The sequence below is a fragment of the Trichosurus vulpecula genome, chromosome 3 (genome assembly GCF_011100635.1).
Source record: "Trichosurus vulpecula isolate mTriVul1 chromosome 3, mTriVul1.pri, whole genome shotgun sequence".
In the NCBI taxonomy this organism is placed as follows: domain Eukaryota; kingdom Metazoa; phylum Chordata; class Mammalia; order Diprotodontia; family Phalangeridae; genus Trichosurus; species Trichosurus vulpecula.
The window spans coordinates 395,116,260-395,136,418 of NC_050575.1; positions in this window are offsets into that span (position 1 = coordinate 395,116,260).

Here is a 20,159-nt window from a genome sequence, read left to right on the forward strand (position 1 = left end):
CAGAAGGGACATAATCAGTGTTAGGTGATGATAGTGGAGAAATAGAGAGGTTTCATAACTTCTTAGTCTTATAGTTTCACTTAGAATATTTTATTGAAACCCCACAAATAAATGTAAAAAGGTGATTAACTTTTAGAGAATCAGTTTATTCATCTTTCAGAAAGCATAAAGTACCCAAGCTCTCCTTGTCTAATATCCAAGCATAGATCTTTGTTTATTGGCCCTGGTTATGAGGTGGTTTGCAAGGCTGGCTTCAGATCTCCAGAAAGCTGCAGTTTGAGAGCTATTTCCAAGTAGGAATCTAGAGAACCTGTGCTTTATCTTTAGATAATTTCAGTTGTGAACTGCAGGATGAAACAGTGAGGGAAAAACATATTCCTTATTAGAAGCATTAAAAAACTAGTGACTGTATCTTGGCCAGTGTTCTCTTTTTTCCAGTAAGCTGTCTGCTATACGGAGGTGTATAACCCTAATGGCTTGTTGTATGCCATTAAAAGGTATTGTACACTCATAAAAGAATGACATTTTGATCAATGCTGTTAAAAGAATTACTGTCTTGACACAGAAAAGCTTTCCTGCTGCAAGTTTAAAAATATGCCTTTAAAAGCTTTTTATTGAATACCTTTGCATCCCTCAGAAATGTGCCATTTTGGCACGAGGTTGCTCTGAAGCACTCCACATTGTAACTTAAATGCAAACCCTCCTATTTACCATCAGAAGGAGCAGGGCCAGACAGGTGTATTTGACTATCAAATGGGGATTAAAGGCATAGGAGTATCTTAAACCTGTGTATCATCTAAAAATAGGATTTTTTTTTTTATAACTAGAAAGCTGGAATCTAAATTCTCTTTAAGAGCAACAAGATTTTTTTTCCTTCTTCTTTGGTAAGCATTGATTTTATTTTTGTTTTGTTTAAACTTTGTGGTTTAATTTCCCTTTGGGCCCAGAGATCATACATTTTTTACCAAGTACAGAGGGAGATCTTTTTTTAATCAGTTGATAATCAGACTTGTCTATATTCCCTGGAAGTGTGTTGGGTATGGTTTTTCCATTGTTTATTTTTCTTTTATTAACCTTTAAATTAGGGATTTTGGAAGGTCTGGATGAGATACTAAAGGTCTCATTTCTTCTGGAATAGAAGATATTCTCCACATTAAGCTGGTCTTACATGGATCTTTTGTATACGTACATACACACATATAATATATATGTATGTATATACACACATAAAATATGTTACTCTATAAATATGTATACATACATGTATATATATGCACATGTGCAGTTACATATATAATAGCTATGTATGCCTTCTAATATTACCTAACATTCAGTTACATTAACCAGGTCTACCTGAAACTATAAAGACCAAGATTAGTTCCTAATACATTTCATTTCTATGGAGAGATATGAGGCTATTTGAACATCAGCCTCAGCCCTACATTCTGCCTTAGGCAGCTTTGCTACAAAGCAAGTATTTTTAGTCCTTTTGTTCTGACTCCAGCCTTCTATTATTTTCACTGGCTATTGCATTTTGATGAGTTGTCTGTATTGGAAATTCTGAAATGGGGGTCTATATCATTACTCCCATGGATGGTTTCAGAGAGGGAGCATAGTAGAGAGGAAAATGTGAATCATGAGACCTGTATTCTAGTTCTGGTTCTGATATAAACTACCCATGGTTCCTTGACCAAAACAGTTAGCCTCTCCGGGACTCAGTTTCCCCACATGTAAAATAAGAGTTGGATTGGATGAAACATAAAGCCCTTCTCCATACTAAAATCTTAGGATTCTGATTTGATTGAATGTTTAATTTTTTTTTTAAAGGTTCCAGCATGGATACAAATTCATTATCTTTGTATTAGGCCACTTACACATTATGATAGGATTAAAGTTGAGAGGCAAGAGGGTCTTATTTTCATTCTTTACTTATATTTTCTTGCTATATAACTGTAGTGTTGGATAAGGGTATTGAAGTTTAGGAAGATGCCATTTTGATGGCAATCTCATTATGATGGTAACCAATCCTTCTTCAATAACTTTTATAGTTTGTGTAGTTTGAAGAATAGTGATACCCCTTCTAATATTATTAACCAGATGATGGTGATGACTTTACCACACGAACAATTATTATGACAACTAGCACCTTCAACCACAATCCAAAATCTGGTATTACTTGAAGCCATCATCAATCCTTAAGGAAAACCATGAAAGTCTCAACCTTTGCGTGAAATCTTTATTGAAGTTATACAAAAATGAATTCCCTAAAATGAAAAAAAAATGCATTATATAAAAAAGTCAACTTTTCTTTGTGAGGTGAGCTGTCACTCAAGGATGTTCATATGATAATATGGCGGCTTTTGGCTGGGTCGATCTCTGATTCTGAGCCTCCTCTTCCATACTTTTTGCAACTTCATTCCCCCTGGAGGCTGATGTCACCACATATGCCTTCTCTGTGTCACTAGTGTTCACAGCTAGTTCCTGTTTTATAGCTTCTTGGCTTGTATGACTTTCCAAGTTCCTTAGTGAATTTACTGCCCCTTGTACTGTTGTTTCCTCAGTTTATGTACATACAATAAACAATATGATGACAGTTAATACAGTGAAGTTTAAGGCAATTCATGTTTCTGGGATTTAAGGACTAGCTCAATTTGTCCCCATCCTTCTGATTTGTATACTTAAATTTTTGTTTTTATTTTTCAAATCAATTTTACTTGTGGATTCTATGTTATTAAAAGTAGGGTTTGCATCTGCACAGTGGTGTCGGTGGGACAGTGTTATGAGGTATATGTATGGGATAAAGCTTGAATTCATAGAAGCAAAATCCACCCCTGCACTCCTCCTCTGCAAAGTATCAGAATCTCTAGTGCAGCCAATGGATTGGGTAACTGCCATTTTCAACATGACCACAGCTCCTAGACAGGAAGAACCAACTGGTTGATTGGGACACTGTCCCTGAATTTATGGTTGTTGTTGTTTGTCCTTCATTTTCCAAGAGGACTATGACCTCAGGAAGATGATGCCATGACTTGCAAATGAAGCAGATTTAAGTGAGGGAGGGTTGTGCAAAGTCATCAGCTTCACTTTCTCCTCTGGAGCTGTCTGGGTTCATTAGGGAAGGAAAGGAAGGGAAGGGAAGGGAAAAGAAGGGAAGGAAGGAGGGAGGAAGGAAGGAGGAAGGAATGAGCTGAGCTGCCCAACTGGAACTTGCCAGTTGGGTCCTCAGTGGAGCAGCTCAGACTACTCACAGGTTGTTGTTTGTCCTTCATTCTTGAAGAGGACCGTGACAGCAGGAAGATGATGCCATGACTTGCAAGTGAATTGGATCTAAGTGAGACAGAGCCATGCAAGGTCATGAGCCTCACTTACCCCTCCAGAGCCATCTGGGTTCACTGGCCGGTTATAGATCAGGACATCTGGAGATAGCCCCCATGGTGTATCTAAAATAGGAGAGGAGTCACCATTGTGTGTTACCTGTTGATAGGTTGATGCTGTGAGTACAGTCTGAAACATGAAAGAATTAGGAAAGTTTCCTGGTATTTGATGGGAAGGAAACCGCACCCCCCCCCCCGCCCCGCCCAGTGACTTTTGATGAGTGTCAGTTTCTAAGTTTTCAGATTTGATCATTGTTATTGTGGAATGCTTTATTGATATGGTCTTTATGTGAAAAGTGGCCACTGGAGAAGTTTTATCTCAGCCCATACTGACAGAAGGTCTAGTCAATACATTATAAAGTTATAAAGTCTTAGTATTTTCAAGAATGCATCCTTTGAAAGGGAAGATTTTTTTTTCCCCTTAAATTGTAGTGGTTGGACTGTAGGGAATTCAGATCCTATGGAAAGTAGAGCTTTCTGAATTCAGTGCCTAGACTGATATTTGTCTGTTTTATTAGGTGAACGCTCAGTCTCTTGTGTTTTCTCCGTTCTAGATAACCTTTCCTTGTCATCTAAGAAATTAATTTCTTTGTTGGAATCCTTGCAAGTAAACTTGATAGCAGGAGTGCTGTTATTGAGGCAGCTTACACAGTGATTTGCTAAGTACAGCCTCTTCATAAAAGGTGAAGCAAAAGTCAATTTATCGATCACTACCAGGATTTCAGGAACCTGTTGAACTATGTGCTTCCCCCCACCCCTTTTCATAAAACCCACTATTTTTATTTCTTCTTTTCTCCCTTTATTCAGTTGTTTCCTTCACATTTTTTTCTGAATGTGTGTATGTGTGTGTGTGTGTGTGTGTGTGTGTGTTTTGTGGATGCATTGTCATATTATGTCAACAATCATTTGATCTGATATTTATTTTTTCCTGGAGTGGAGCCGGGCCTTTCTAGTCAACTGCATATGTGATTCCTTAATGCAGCTTCTGCTTGGTTGGAAATAATGGGGGGAAGAGGAAGCCTACTATGTGCCAGTCACTATGCTAAGCACGTCACACATTTTATCTCATTTAAACCTCAAAACAAAGCAGGTGAAGAGTTTTGTAGTTGAAGAAACTGAGGCAAACAGAGGCTATGTGACATACTAATAGCCTCTAGATGACACCCTAGTGCATAGGACTCTGGACTTGGAGTCAAGGAGACTCATCTTCCTGAGTTCAAATCCAGCCTCAGACACTTCCAACTGTATGACCCTGGGCAAGTCCCTTAACCCTGTTTGCCTCAATCTCTTTATCTGTAAAATGAGCTAGAGAAAGAACTGGCAAACCACTCCAGTATCTTTGCCAAGAAAAGCCCAAAACAGAGTCACAGAGAGTTGGACATGACTGAAAATGATTGAACAACAATAACATACCCCTAATAAGTGTCAGAGGCTGAATTTGAACTCAGGTCTTCTGACTCCATGACCAGCACTCTGTGCACTGTGACACCACCTAGCTCAGTTAATATTGTATGCATCTGATCAAAGTACTTAACTGGGACCATCCTTAATGTAAGAAAGACAGGAATGATTTTACTTGGGCCATAAAAATTGGTTAGTTTTTATGTGAACTGATGCTGAGAGAGGGGAGCAGAACAAGGAGATTATTATACATGATTACAGACACATGGTATCTGTAAGGACTAACTTTGATAGACTTGGCTCCTCTCATCAATGTTCATAGACAGCTCCAAAAGACTCATGATGGAAAAAGCTGTGCACATCCAGAGAAAGAATTATGGAGTCTGAATGCAGATTGAGGCAAACTTTTCGCTCTTTTTTTTTTGTGGTTTCTTTTCTCCTTTCTCATGATTCATTCCTTTGGTTATAATTCTTCTTTACAACTGGACTACTATATAAATAAGTTCAATGTGAAGGTGTATGTAGAACCTACGTTGGATTACATGCCATCTTGTGGGGGAGGAGGGGGGAGAGGGAGGGAGAGAAAATTTGGAACCCAAAACTTGTGGAACTGAGTTGTTGTAAACTAAAAATAAAAAATATATTTATAAAAAAATTGGTCAATTGGTGGTTCTAGTTGCCCCTTTTGCCAAAAAATATATTCAAATAGGGAACCTAGATGAAAAAAAAAAACCCGAACTTTGTTCTTTATTGTACCATCCTTATGTTGCAGGAAGCAGTGGTATTATGTTTGTGATTTTTTTTAAAGGTTAGATCAAACTTAACTAAGGTCATCTTGTCTTAGAATTTTAAATTTCCCTTGCCATGTTATTTACGACAAGTACTATGCTAGTGAGTTAGAGAAATAATATAAACTTTTTCTTTAATGCTTAAACTACTAATAACATAATTTATATGACCATTTTGGAAAGAGGGGATGCTTTCATGGAACCAAACTTTAAATTGATGCTCCATCATTAATAAGTAAAACAGCAAGCCAAAACACTTTCTGTGCCTTTTAAAACATTCACTTAATGAATTCCATCTTGGGGTGTTGACTCACTAGAACAAAGATAAAGATATGCTAGTATCGCGTCAACTATAGTGAAACCTTTAGATAAAAACCACCCTACTTACTGAGCTTCATGTGTTAATCTTCACAAGTTTAAAAACTTTGGATAAACTTTTACAGAAATTTGCATATGTAGTTTTTTTCATTTTAACACTACATTCATAGTTGTTACTACCATCAAGTTAATGCCATAGTGGTAGTGTTTCCACGTCGGGGAAGGGAGGCCCTCCAGGGTCTTTGGTTTCCTCTGGGTCAGCAAATCAGGAAAGCAAAGTGTTGGGTGGGGGCTGGGGAACACTTAAAATTTTAAGTTATTGCTAATTAGCTAGGTTTTTGTGGTTTACAATTATTTAAATATTTTCATAATTTTTTATTTAAATATAATATATTTTTATAATTTTTATATTTCTATTTTTATTTATATATTTATTTTTTGTTTTGTTTTTACATCTTGTACATTCCCCTTCTCTTACTCATCTCTTCCCTCTTCCTCCCTCAGAGAGAGCTAATGCCTTTAATAAAGAATTTTTTTTAAATGGGAAGAGAAAAAACTTCAGCAAACCCAGTCAACACATTGAAAAAGTATGATATGATATGCAGTGTTCCATGGACCTCCCTCCACCTCTGCAGAGGAACAGGGGGAGGCAGCTTTTCATATCTCTTTAGCCAGATTTGGTTATCAGCTCATTAGATTTTGAGAATTTGGGGTTTGCTCACAAGTAATGCTTATAAGGGAGATATATTTCCAGAATGCATTAGTGAAGTGAGATTTCTGAGTCATAGAAGTTTTATAGAGTGACTGCCTAATTTTCCTTTTTCACACCTGGTTTTAAACATCTGATTTCCCATGCATGTCTTCATACCTACTTTTTAAGTCAGGTGTCATTCTTACGCTTTACCCGAGCAAATACCATTTCTTTTGTAAATGTCTATCATGCAATGGTCTCCCCCATGCCCCTTCCTTTTTATCTTTTCTTTGGGCATCAAGAGTCCTCTGTGGGTTACTTCTACCTCTTGCTTTCTTGCTAAATATAATTCAATATAGAATGCCATGCTAATAAAATACTGGGATGGAGTTTATGAAAGTAGAATGGGAAAATTATAATCTTCCCCACCCCTACCTTCTGTACAAGTTAACATATATTTTTATAAAATATTTTTGGATGTGCATATAATATTTTTATTGAATGCCTACTTTGGGCTAGATATTATCTATAATATGTAAATATAATAATAACACATAATATCCACTGTGCTAAATATTAGTATATATTCTCTAGAGGCTACCACAGATCATTAAAGTTGTGGTTTGACCAGCCTTCCTTTCTGGAATAAAACATTATGATTATCAAGGCTATTTTAAAATACTTCAATAAGGTATTAGAATGATAAAATGCTTCACTGTTAGAATCTACAACACGAGATAAACACCCAGATGGGGTGATAGATGTCTCTTTACTTTAAGGTGAAGACAACTAGGGGATGCAGTTGGTTAGAGCACTGGGCCTGGAGTCAGACCTGAGTTCAAATTTGACCTTTGACACTATTGGGCAAGTCACTTAAAAAAAAAATCTGTTTGCCTCATTTCCTCAACTGTAAAATGAGGGTAATGATGCCACCTACTTTACAGGGTTGTTGTGATGACCAAATGAGATAAAAGCACTTAGCACATTGCTTGGCACATAGTAGGAGATTTAAAATATCTGATGTGAATAATGGTCAATCATGGAATACTTAGAAATGCCTTATGAGTATGAAGTTGGGATGTACCTCATGATAACAGAATGGGAACTCGAAACCCTTGCTTTTCTTGGCAGCTATTATCATGGTCTTAGTGACTAGAGACCATTGGGGAACGTTATCTGAAAGAATTAATTTTTTTATTTGATCATAAAGCAAAATTTCTCTTGTAGACAATATTGAAAGGGTGAGGTGCCCATTTCATTCTCTCACCTCAATTCAGTTCAATTTTATGTCTAGGCTGTATAGACGTAGCCTGAGTTCTTTAGAGGATTTTGAAACCAGCACTGGATTAGAGCAAAAACCCACCCTTGTTTAGTTCAAATTGCCAAATAATTATATATCCTCTAGAGAAAAAAGCAGTGAAACCCTCATGAATTTTAGTTGCTGGGGGTTTAAAATTTCTGACACTTTCCTGTTTCCCTTGGACAGAGATCTTTGACCCAAGGCCTGATATATTTTTGAAGGTGATCTTGATTTTTATGATTAATTGCATTGCATTGGTTGGACAGTGACTGACATTCAGAGCTGATTTGATTGGCCCCTAAAGTTTTTCTGTTTTGAATTGATGGGATTAGAAGGTCTCAATCAGAAACAGAGACTTTGCAGCTCAGACTGACAGCTCTGTCAGGTCAGATAGCACTATTATCATGCACACTGCCAGCATATTGTTATTGCCTGAGTCTTCCCTCCCCGCCTTGGAATCTAGATGGAAGCTCTGGTCTCTGAAGGTGAAAAGTTGGAACATCAATCTGTCATCCCCACTTGGCTTTAGTTTCTCCATTGAGCTTCCATCCATGTGTGCTGAGCTGGGCCAGCCATAGCCCCAAATTCAGTGTTTTTCACTAATGCTTTGTCAGAGAGAGAGAGAGAGAGAGATCTGTCCTCTTCGGAGAGATTGAAATGAGTAATAGTCTTTCGACACTATTGGCAAGTGGCTTTCACGGTCCATGGCAGATCTAATGAACTACAGCTGCCTGGTTGGAAAATTCTGCTTTCGATTGTCTGAAAGGACCTCTGGAGCCTGGACTTGGATTTCAGTGTGCTCTTAAAAACAAATAGAACAAACTTATAAATGTTCCAATAAATACTTTCATAATATGTAAACTGGAAAAAATTGACAATATAAATTACTAGACATTACTTTCTTTCTCATCAGTAACAGTGCTTAGCAGACTTACATTTTAAGAATTATAAAATTTTAAAGCTGGAAGAGACCTCAAGAGTCATCTAATTGGATGTTTCCCAGTTTCTGTGAACTATTCCAAAAGGTTGTCCTTGTACGCAAGCCCATACTGCGGACTATTGTGCACAGTATGTGAATTTAGCAATTGTGGAGAACCATTAGAAGCTGGTCAGAATAAGCCAGGTGACTTATGAGTTGGCTTCTTATTGGTCTGAAATATATAGCCCAATGCACTCATTAATATCTGGAGCATAGTCGCTCCAGTATACATAGAATCAATGTCCATTTATTGTTCTCACTGATATGTCTTTAGCGTAAGTATTTTTGGTACCAATGTTCATTTTGCGTAACTGGATTGAATAGTTTGAAGAAAAAAGACAGCTGAAGTGATAATAAGTATAATTCTGACAATAGAACAAACATCTACAATCTTAAGAGTTCAGAATTCCACATATAGAAGAAAAAAGATACTTATTTTAAATTTGGGTTTACTTCTAGTTATTCTAAATTACACTGTATTTTATGCTACCAAATGTTTAAAAGTAGTTTCATGGTTCTGGTAATATCATAAAGGCCTTGAAAAAAACCTCAAACCACAAGAAAGTTTTAAAACAAACTTGTTGAATTTTTTAAAACAAAAATGTAAACTAAAACATTTACTCCTGACATTTGCTCCTGACATAAATAGAGAAAAATAAAAATTATTATGAAATATATTAAGAGGTAAGTTTTTATAACCAATATTCCAAATTATTAAAAATTTACTGATGACAATCACATTTTTCTCTCTCAATAAGTTCTTTGTAATACATTCAGAATGAAGTTGATATAAAAATAGAAGTAAGTTTTAAAATATTTTAAAATCATCTCTTTGTTATTTGGTATCTCTAGAAATAGGTATTAAAATAATTTAATTCTATTCATCAAACATTCATTAACAGCCTACTCTATATAAGGCACTCTTTTGGGTATTGGCAATACAAAGACAAAACCAGAATATTTCCATCCTTCAAAATATTGACATCCTACTAGAAGAAACAACACATAAATATAAGCAGATACCACGCAATCTAGGGGAGGGTAGAGGTTTGACAGTTGGGGAGAAATACTTCACGAGGAGTAGCAACTGCACTGAGCCTTAAGAGGCAGCTGGGCATTTCCAAGATAGTGGTGAGGAAGGAAAGTGTTTCTGGCATGAAGTGATAGACAAGGAGGTAGGAAATGGGATGTTGTGATGGGGAAAGGGACATTTGACAGAGTGACATTTATGACAGAGTTTCCTTTAAAAAATGGTTCCTTCACTGAAGTATTTTTTAAAATCACTGATCATTTTACAGATGAGAAAACTAAGGCACTAAAGAGACTGAGTGACTTAACCGAAGCCCCTCAGGTAGTTAATAGCAGAGTTGAGGCTAGAACCAGGTCTCCCAAGTTACCAGACCTATGTTCTTCCCATCACATCACAGTTATGTAAGTTGTACTACATGGCCTCTGAGATCTCTTCCAGCTCTGAGTCTGTGACCTTATGAGAGTGCCTTTATGGAAAAGAAAATATGTCCAGTATACAAATAATTATACAGTTATCCTTTCTACATTGTGGGGATTAGGGACATGGCACCCCCATGATCTGGAAAACTTACATAAAAGTTTTTGCCTCCCCCTCTTCATAGCAGAGAAGTCTGAATTTTTTCCTTTTCTTTTATGGGGTGTTTACAGTACTTTATTATAAAATTTGGGTTTAGTGTTTGGTTATAGGCTCTGTGTCATCTGCTAGCAGTCATGTGTTGTCTGTGGCTTCGGTAAAACTCCCCCAAAATTCCCATTTAACTTCTTAAGCTTACCCATGATACATTGAAACCATGATGGGGAAAGTCATGATGTGGAAGGGATAACTGTACAGTGTGAGAAATAATCATCAATACTAGTCAGTAGTCAATAAATATTTATTACCTATGGTAAGGGTTACAAATAAGAAAAAGGAACTTCCAGTCTAACTGGGGAAGACTATACACAAAAGGAAGCTGAAAAGGTAAGAAAGGAAGACCAGAGGGTATGTGGCTCAAAGACATGAAGTTTCTGGTTTTGAAATTGAGTGCAGCAGTGGATAGAAAATGAAATTAACTGGAAAGTTCTGAGCCATCTATAAAAGGAAACTTTGAGAGGGGTGTTTACTACTTCATTCTCCAGCACTCCAAACAGAGAGGAGAGAGGAGGTGATAAGTATCAAAGTTGGATCAATCTTCATGACGATGAGATTTCAGGTGATAAGCCAGGTGCAGAAGTCTTGGAAAAAGGAGAGCGAGGGACCTCACGACTGGTCTCAGGATTTGGATTGGGTAATAGGATTTGGACAGAATGAACCTCTTAAAGAAGGTGCAGTATGGCTTGCAGGTATTTGGAGAGGTGAATAAAGGAGCGGTATGAATTGCTTTCATCCTAATACTCAAAGGTAAGAGAGAGGATTTCCCAGGGGTATTTGGTCATCTGGCCTTACCGAACTCCCAACGAGAGTGTTCCAACAAGCCAACATGAAGATAGCTTTACCTGATTTACCATCACTCGCTGCAGAAGATGAAGCAGGGAAATTCTTTTAATAACTTGACAAGATTCTCCAAACTAAGTTAGCATCTACTTTGATAATTGCTGAATTTAGTGCCAAGGAGGGCACTGCAAGGTTGGCAAAAATTACATTGGCTCAGGATGCTGAAAAAGTCCAATGACTTACAGAGTCCTTGGGAATCTCAAATCCCTACAAATATCCTGCACAGAGTCTAAATAAAATAAATGTTTCCTTTTGATGCTGGAGTTGTACAAATGCTCTTAATTTGCAAGTCATGTTGTACAAACGCCACAACAAAGCTTCCTCAAGGAAATTCATGACATTTTAAAAAAAATTCATGGCATTCTGAAAGAGATCAGTTCTGCCATTAATACTCAAAGGATGTACTCTGGATTGTCCATCTCATTCCATTAATTTCCCTTCACCAAAGCCATGCCTCATCTCAACTTCCCTATGACCCTTGAGGGTGCTACCATCTTTCCAGTCAACCAGGTTTACTACTTTGACATTATTTCTGAGTTCTCACTCTCTCTTACTGTACGTATCCAAATCGGTTGGCCAGTTTTGTCACTTCTACCTCCAAGGCATCTCTCCCATCCATCCATCCACTTCTCTCTGCTCACTCAGCCACCATCCCACTTCAGGCTCTCATCGCCTCTTGCTTAGACTATTGCAACGACCTCTTAATTTGAACTTTTCATCTCTCCCCCTGACCTCAATCTGTCCTCTACACAATTGCCAAAGTTTTTTCCCTAACCTAAGCAGCAGCTAGGTGGTATAGCAGTTAGAGTGATGGACCTGAAGAAAGGAAGACCTGATTTCAAATCTGGCCTCAGACATTTATTATCTGTGAGACCCTAGGCAAGTCACTTAGCCTCTGTTTGTCTCAGTTTCCTCAACTATAAGATGGGAATGATAATGGCAACCTACTTCACAGGGTTGTGGTGAGGATTAAATGAAATAATATATGTATATATAAAATATATTTCTACAAATATATTATAAATATATGATATTTAAAATAATGCAAATACTTTATTATATATAATATATTTATATTAATCTGTAAAATTGTTATAAATTTATAAAATATGTACCTGGCACATAGTAGGTGCTTAATAAATGCTTGCTCCCTCCCCCCTCCCATTTCCCCTAAGCACAGGTCTGACTGACCATGTCACTTCCCTTCTCAATAAACTCCTCTGACTTTTGTGGGATCAGATAGTATCTATTTCATTAGCTCATCCTTTTTTAGTTTTTATTTTTGTGTGTTTTATGACATGCATAATTGTTGGTATAATAGTACAAGTTATTGGCATAATTCTAGAAGTATAGAAATTAGAGGTAAGTAAAGATACATACATTGGGAGGTATATGCTCAGAAATTTTGTACTGATGAGACACTCCATCAAAAAAGTTTATAGACCACCAGTCTAGTTGATAACATACATCGGGATGGATGGCCTGTGAAAGTACACCATCTTGGACAGGTATTGCAGGTAACTAGTGAACTAGGCCCAGAATTGAGTGGAAAGAGTATATAGGGCTGGAGTGCAGTTGGGAAATTGCAGTCCTTCTAATGGTACCAAATTGCCCAATGCTGCAAAAGCCCATTTCTTTAATAGCAGTTTTCTCTTCGTGGTAATACATGGCCATAAATCATGAAATGCCATGATCTCAGAAGGATCAAAATTATGAGTAATCAAAAGGACAATGGAAAGGAGACTGTGGGCAATAAGTAAGTTGCTGCACATTACCAGTAGTCACATGTGTGACCAGAAAAAGGAGAGGGTCTATTTGCATTGAAGCATGATAATGATAATAATAATGTTCAAAAATGACGTTTACAGAGAGTTTTAAGGTTTGCAAAACATTTTATCCCATTCGATATTTGATTCTCATGACAATCCTGGAAGATAAATACTACTGATGGTATTATCCCCCTTTTACAGTTGAGAAGACTGAGACTTAAATAAAGTAACTTGCCCACAGATCTATAGTATCCAGGGCAGCTAGGTGCCTCGAGAAAGATCACAAGTTTTGTTTCGGACATGCTTATTTTAAGGTGTCTATAGGACATTTGGGGCAGTGGATAGAGCCCTGGGGTTGGAATCAGGAAGACTCATCTTCCTGTGTTCAAATCCATCCTTAAACACTTACTAGCTGCGTGACCCTAGACAAATCACTTAATCCTGTTTTCCTCAGTTTCCCTATCTGTAAAATGAGCTGGAGAAGGAATTGACAAACTACTCCAGTATCTTTGCCAAGAAAACCCAAATGGGGTCACAGAATCAGACACAACTGAAATGGCCCAGCAACAACAGATAGTATCAATTGGGTCATCAATCTTGTGACGGGCCAAACCAAAACCCCCTTCTCTAGCCACCACTCAGCCATGCTGTTTTTCCTGTCATTATTTAAGTTTTTTGAGGGCAGGAATTGTCTTGTTTTCATATTTGTGTTTTTAGTGTTTAGCACAGTGCCTGGGACATGCTGAGCGCTTAATATATGCTTTTTATTAATCTACTTATTCCTAGTTCTCTTCTAAACCATAAGCCCATCATTCTTTCCCTGCCCTGGATTTAAAATTGGGTTTGAATCCCATGTGACTTTAATGTATCTGTGCATCATTTTCTTTGCGTAAAATGAGGGAGTTGTTTTAGATCAGGGGTGGGGAACTTGCGGCCTCAAGGCCACATGTGGCCCTCTAGGTCCTCAAGTGCGGCCCTTTGACTGAATCCAAACTTCATAGAACAAATCTCCTTCATAAAAGGATTTGTTCTGTCAAACTTGGACTCAGTCAAAAGGCTGCACCCAAGGACCTAGAAGTCCACATGTGGCTTTGAGGCCACAGGTTCCTCACCCCTGTTTTAGATTATTTCTGAGGCTCCTTACAGACCTAAATTCTATGAATCTATGTTTACTGAGAATGATACACAAACAAAGGTTAGACTCGGTTGTATGTTAGTACCAGAGAAAGCGATTCCAACATATTGAGTTGACTCTCTACGGGACATTTATGGAAAGTTGCTGGACAAGAATCACAGAGGTTGAGGTGGAATGGAGGGATTTTAATTTGTATTGGTGAAGGGAGTGTCTAACACAGATGAAATCAGTCATAGGTCAATGTACATGTGCTTTATATGGAACAATCTTCAGAGCTAACATATTCTTCAGTGTTTGAATAGTGGTTCCAGTTGTCCATTCCGAAAATTGTAGTTGTACTTACATAGCCTTCATGTGGGGAAAAAGACTAGTTTTAGACACCTATTCAAAGCAGTATTTCCTTTGTCTATATGGAGACAATATTCCATTTCAGTGAGAAACTGCCATATAGAGTATGTCCCAAAAGTCTTGGTGCAGGTTTAAGCTTTAATAACTTCAAAATTATAAATACTACATACTTATAAAAAGCAACATTCTAAAGGTTAATTATTTAAAATTTTGAAATACTGCTATGTTTCTTCTAAAAATTTTGTTTACTGATTTTTAGCATTTAAAAAATTTTGATTTCCAAATTCTCTCCTTCCTTCTCTTCCCTCCTCTATCCATTACAAAGGCAAGAAATGTGACATATTGATATATTTCTTATTAAAATTCAATATACCAACCACCTTGTGTTATCCTGTCTCTCTAGTCAATTGAAATTTATAAAAATTTGCCTCAGCTGCTGCTGGAAGGATTGCATTTATAATCCTAGCCTTAAGATCATCCAAAGAATGACATCTGAATACGTATGTGACAGTTTTTGTGTGACCCTACAGGAAAAAGTCCAGTGGAGATAGATCAGGTCACTGAGGCAACCAACTAAGGGGATCTCTTTTACCAATCCATCGGTTTGAGAAAGTGTCATCTAGAAAATTAAAATAACATGGAAAGTCTTTTATTTAAAATTCACCAGACTAAATAAGTGAAAAAGAAATTTAAATAATTAAACTTTGAAATGGTACTTTTTATAAGTTTGTAGCTTTCATTTTTCTGAAGTTATTAAAACTTAAAACTGTACTAAGACTTTTGGGACACCCTGCCTATAGACTTCATATTTCCTATGAGCCAGATCAGGCTGCTTTAACAAGCTAGCTTCATGGAAATGTACTCTTTGAACTGGTCTGCTCTTGTAAGCAAAGGGAGCTTTGGGGCCTATCCATTTGATTACTCTCATGTAGACCATAACGAAATGATTAAATGCAGAATTGCCTCAGCTTAATTTTTGCAAGCGAAGCTGCTTCCAGGCTACCGGCAGCTAGATTCACTCTTCTAAACTGGTTAAAAGGCTGGAGCTTCATGACAAGGACCGAAGGACAATGCAGAGCAAGGCTGAGAAAAGGGCAGGAAGGGAAATAGAGAGGAAGGAAGCGACAAGGACCTTCGTGGCTTTGACCAGCTTGAATTCCCCAGATCTTTTCTAGTTCACCTCTGTGTTAAACGAAATAGTCTACCATTTGTCTTAACCTCCCTCGCCTCACTTTAATGATATCTCCTCTCCCTCCACTCCCCAACTGGGAAAAGTCCCATTCGGGATGCCGAATGCCAGCTTCCAAAAGCTATTGACATGGAGTTGTTTGTTGGCTACTAAGAAATTTCTGCTTCCAACTACTAGGTTAACACAAAGACTCCCAGAAACATACCTATTTATTCTGTACAGGCCACATAGATGAACAAAAAAGAGAGAATAAAGGACATGTGACATCCATCAAGGCATGTTGGTAACTTTTGGGGGGTAACTATTTTACTTTGTAGAATTATAGAAATTACAGGTAAATCTATTAAATCACACTGAGTGAGTCTCCTGAGGCCCAAGGAAGGACTATTTCCAACAATAACAATTTTGAGGATTTATAGGGTCTTACCCATAAATTTATGGTTGAGAGCCTATAAACCTCCTCATAATTACATATCTTCAGAGAATTAGAAGGGTATAGTCCATAGGGAGCTCGGGTTCAAGTCTAGACTCTAACACAAACTGGCTGTGCGACCCTGGGCCAGGCTCTTAGACTCAGTATCCCTGGAGAAATCTCTCTGATTATAAGTTACAGAGCAGGTACTGCTCTGTCCTGATAGAGGGAGTTCTCTTAACCAAAGCTACCTACACCAATGAAGTCCTAACAACAACAACAAACCCAAAGTTTTACACCATTCAGGCCTGACTTCACAGGAAGACTATGATATCAGGATTCTTCTAGAACCTTCTCTCTACTGATATTGTGCCTATAACGGAATGTTGTTTTTGTTCAGTCTTTTTCAGTTGTGTCTGGATCTTCATGACCCCATTTGGGACTTTCTTGGCAAAGATACTGGAGTGGTTCACCATTTCCTTCTTCTGTTCATTTTACAGATGAGAAAACTGAGGCAAACAGGGTTAAGTGATTTACTTGCCCAGGGTCACACAGCTAGTAAGTGTATGAGGCTGGATTTGAACTCAGGTCTTCCTGACTCCAGGCCTGGGGCTGTATTCACTGTGCCACCTAGCTGCCCTTCAAAATGGAAAGGATTGATTGAATTATATAAAAAGCCTATATTCATTGTCTTCCATAGGTTAACATGGACTAGAATCCATCAAGGCAAACCTATTGCTCTGTTTTCTATACTGCCGAAAGCTAAGCTTTCAGGGGTGGGGGTCCATACTGATCAGCTCCAAGACTATTTCTGTTCCAATTAGTTAGCCATTGAACAAGAGGCCTAGAAGGAACCTAAGGAGGTTCCAAGGATACCGAGAAGGCCAAGAAGGAACCTTCACTCTTTAACCAAGCTAGAAGTTGACATTCTGCCATCCCTGCCTCCATTTTCCTCTCCTCCTTCAGTTTTTGTTTTTCTCTTCCACTTGAGAGAGCTATTCTTGGGGTATCATCTTGACCTCGGAGATGACAGTTCCAAGTGAATGTGAGTCTGTGCTGTAACTCAGTGGCTTCAGGCCCACAGTGCAGCTTCCTTGCTCTGTCTTTAATTAAACTATTTTTTTTCTGGGTTGTTTTAGCTGGAAGCAGCGTACTGACACAACTCATTCTTGTATAGTCAGTGTTTTAGCGTTCTCATCTGTGGGAAAAAGAAAATATTTGGGGTATTTTATTTATAACTTTAAAAAAGACTCCTGTATGAAAAAGGATTATTTGTGAGATGGAAAATCATTTGACAATTAAAGAGACAGAGTCTTATTTAACATCAGGCTGGCATGGGAAGGAGGAAATAGGAGGAATGAATTCTTACTAAAATGCTTCTCTAGGGATTTAGGACACATCTTTCTCTCTCTTTCCTTCTTAATTTTCACTTAATTGTATCTTTTAATTCCCTGGTGTCCTGCTTAATCCCTCCAGATGCTGTGTGTGTGTGCAGAATATTGACAGCTTCTGCAAAAGGCAGTTAGTCTGTCATTACTGTAAACACATACATTACTCGGGAGAACTCTACCAGCTACAGGACCTGGCGTCGTGGTATTGAGCCTTTAACCTTGAAATTTAATTCGGTTAATAAATGTTTGTTGGATTGAATTGCACCCTCAGATCAGAGATTCGAATGTACCCAGTGATCGGAAGTTGTTAATATTTGCTCATTGCTTGATGGTAAATAACCCACTAAATGTATAGTTTCAGGCCATATTCTTTCCTTCCAATTGTATTTACGAGATGAAAGCTACCATCACACTCTGCCCTAACTGTCCTCCAAACCTCGTTATGAGTCTCCATACAGGTATGGGATTGAGCAAAAATGAAAAGAAAGGTCTTTTTTTTGTAATCACTTGGGGAGAAAAACACTCTTGGGGGCTGTCAGGGTGGTGGTAGCTTTCTTGGTTAAGGATTCAGTGAATTCTTGTGGTCCGCCTAGGTGAACGGAGATAGTATTTAGCACTTGGAAGGGACCTTGAAGATAGTATGGTTCAACCCTCATCTTTTACAGGTGAGAGGACTGAGGCCCAGAGAAGTCATGACTTGCCCAAGCTTATCTATGATATACTAGAGCTGGGATTTGAACCCAGGTCCTCCAATTCAAAATGGCATGTTTTCTCCATACAAAAATATTTTGCTAGTATGGGAGGAATTAGCAGTCTCAAGTGCCCACTCTCCACTCCCAGTTGTGGAAGTCTGCTGCCCATTTTGAGAGCTAGTGCCTTTCAGACCTTATTTAGAGATTTGCTTGTTTTGTGTTGTCCCCAGGGTTGATGGCTGTGGAATCTACATTTCTTTGGCATGGCTCCCTCCTATGTAAATTGCAGATGTTCTAATGCCCATTTGGGCTGCTTTCTGCCAAAGAAGAAGAAATCTCCCTTCCCACTAAAAAAAAAAAAAGTTAAGGGAGGTATCCCAAGTTCCAGGCTAGACAAGGAAATATATTTACAGGGTCTCTTCCCCTTTATATTTTCCTTCAATGTTTAAAAGTACCTCCTGCAGCTTTGCTGCTATGGGATCAATTTGTTGGCAAGGGTTATTCAAACATTAGCAGAATGCGTGTTCTCCTTGGATTAAACTGCTGAAGCCAACAATAACAGCTGTGATGTGGGGACTCTTGCTGGGTAGCCAAGTCAGACTCCTCTTGGTGGTCTGTAATTTACTACAGATAGAAAAATGTGTTTTGGGGAGAGGGTCTTTTCCCATGGTTTTTGGCTGTGTTCCCTCTCATTCATTGCTTTCTCCTACCTTTTTTTGTTGTGAGTACTTGAAATGAGCCATGTAGCCGAGACTCTCTTTCCTCCAATTTGCCTGGTTTGATCTGTATTCCATAACGACATCAGTAATGGTGCCAATGAGTACAACCAATAGGCTTAGGAAATAATGTACCAAATGGCTTTTAGCCTTTGGAAGGTTGGAACTTTCTGATTAGCATCTGTGCTGTCTTACCCATGCTGATAATACTAGGTAAATACACTGATCTGACTTCTTTTCATTTAAGCAATAAGGGAACTCAGGTAGTGCTTTTCTAAGGGATTACTGCATTTCTCGGGTGGCTGAAGTCACTCGGTCTCATGCTTTATAATACCACTGGAAGTATGCTATAAATTGCCCGTTGTGCTTCATTGCCTGAGTAAAACCTCCCAATACAGTGATGCTCCTGGGAGTTGCAGACCGAATAGACTTTTCTGAATTGTTCTTCTTTTCTTGAGACCCTTTCTAGCATTTTTTTGGGAGCCATTGATGCTACGGAACCTAGTCAAGACCTCCAATAATGACCTAACATATAATTAGCCCAGAAATCAGAATATTCAGCCTTGTCTGTTGCTATATGCCATCCCTTTAAATCCAAAAAGTACAATATTTCTCCTAGAATTGGAAAAAACCTTTCATCCCACATGTCCCTTCTCCCCTCCTCCCCCATCATTGCTAAAGTTATAGCTGTGGCTCCAGAGTTGCCAGGAATAACTTTACTTTGCACGGATAATTAACCAGATTGAGTAACAGAGCAAAAAAACATATTTTATTTCCACACTGTGGTAATAATAAATCTGTTACTACTTTTGGTATTCCACATTATTACCATAGTTGGATATGTCTTAATGAGGGAGTGGCTTCCTCTCGCTAAATTCAAATACCACCAAGGATCTTGCCTCTACATCAGGGGGAATTTTCGTTTTCTTTGTCAAACTAAATAGTTTTTCCAGCACTGACATATTTAGATTTTTTTTCCCCCTTCAGGCTCCAACCCAGAATCTGTTAGTTAAGGAGGTAAATGCAGGATTCCTGCTTTTGTCAGGCTTATACTTTATAATCGGAAATGTTTCCTCAGGGCAAGTTCTTTTCCAACTCTTTTTTTCTTTCCTGTCCCCTAAAAGTGATAATTATAGACACTACAGCTATGAGG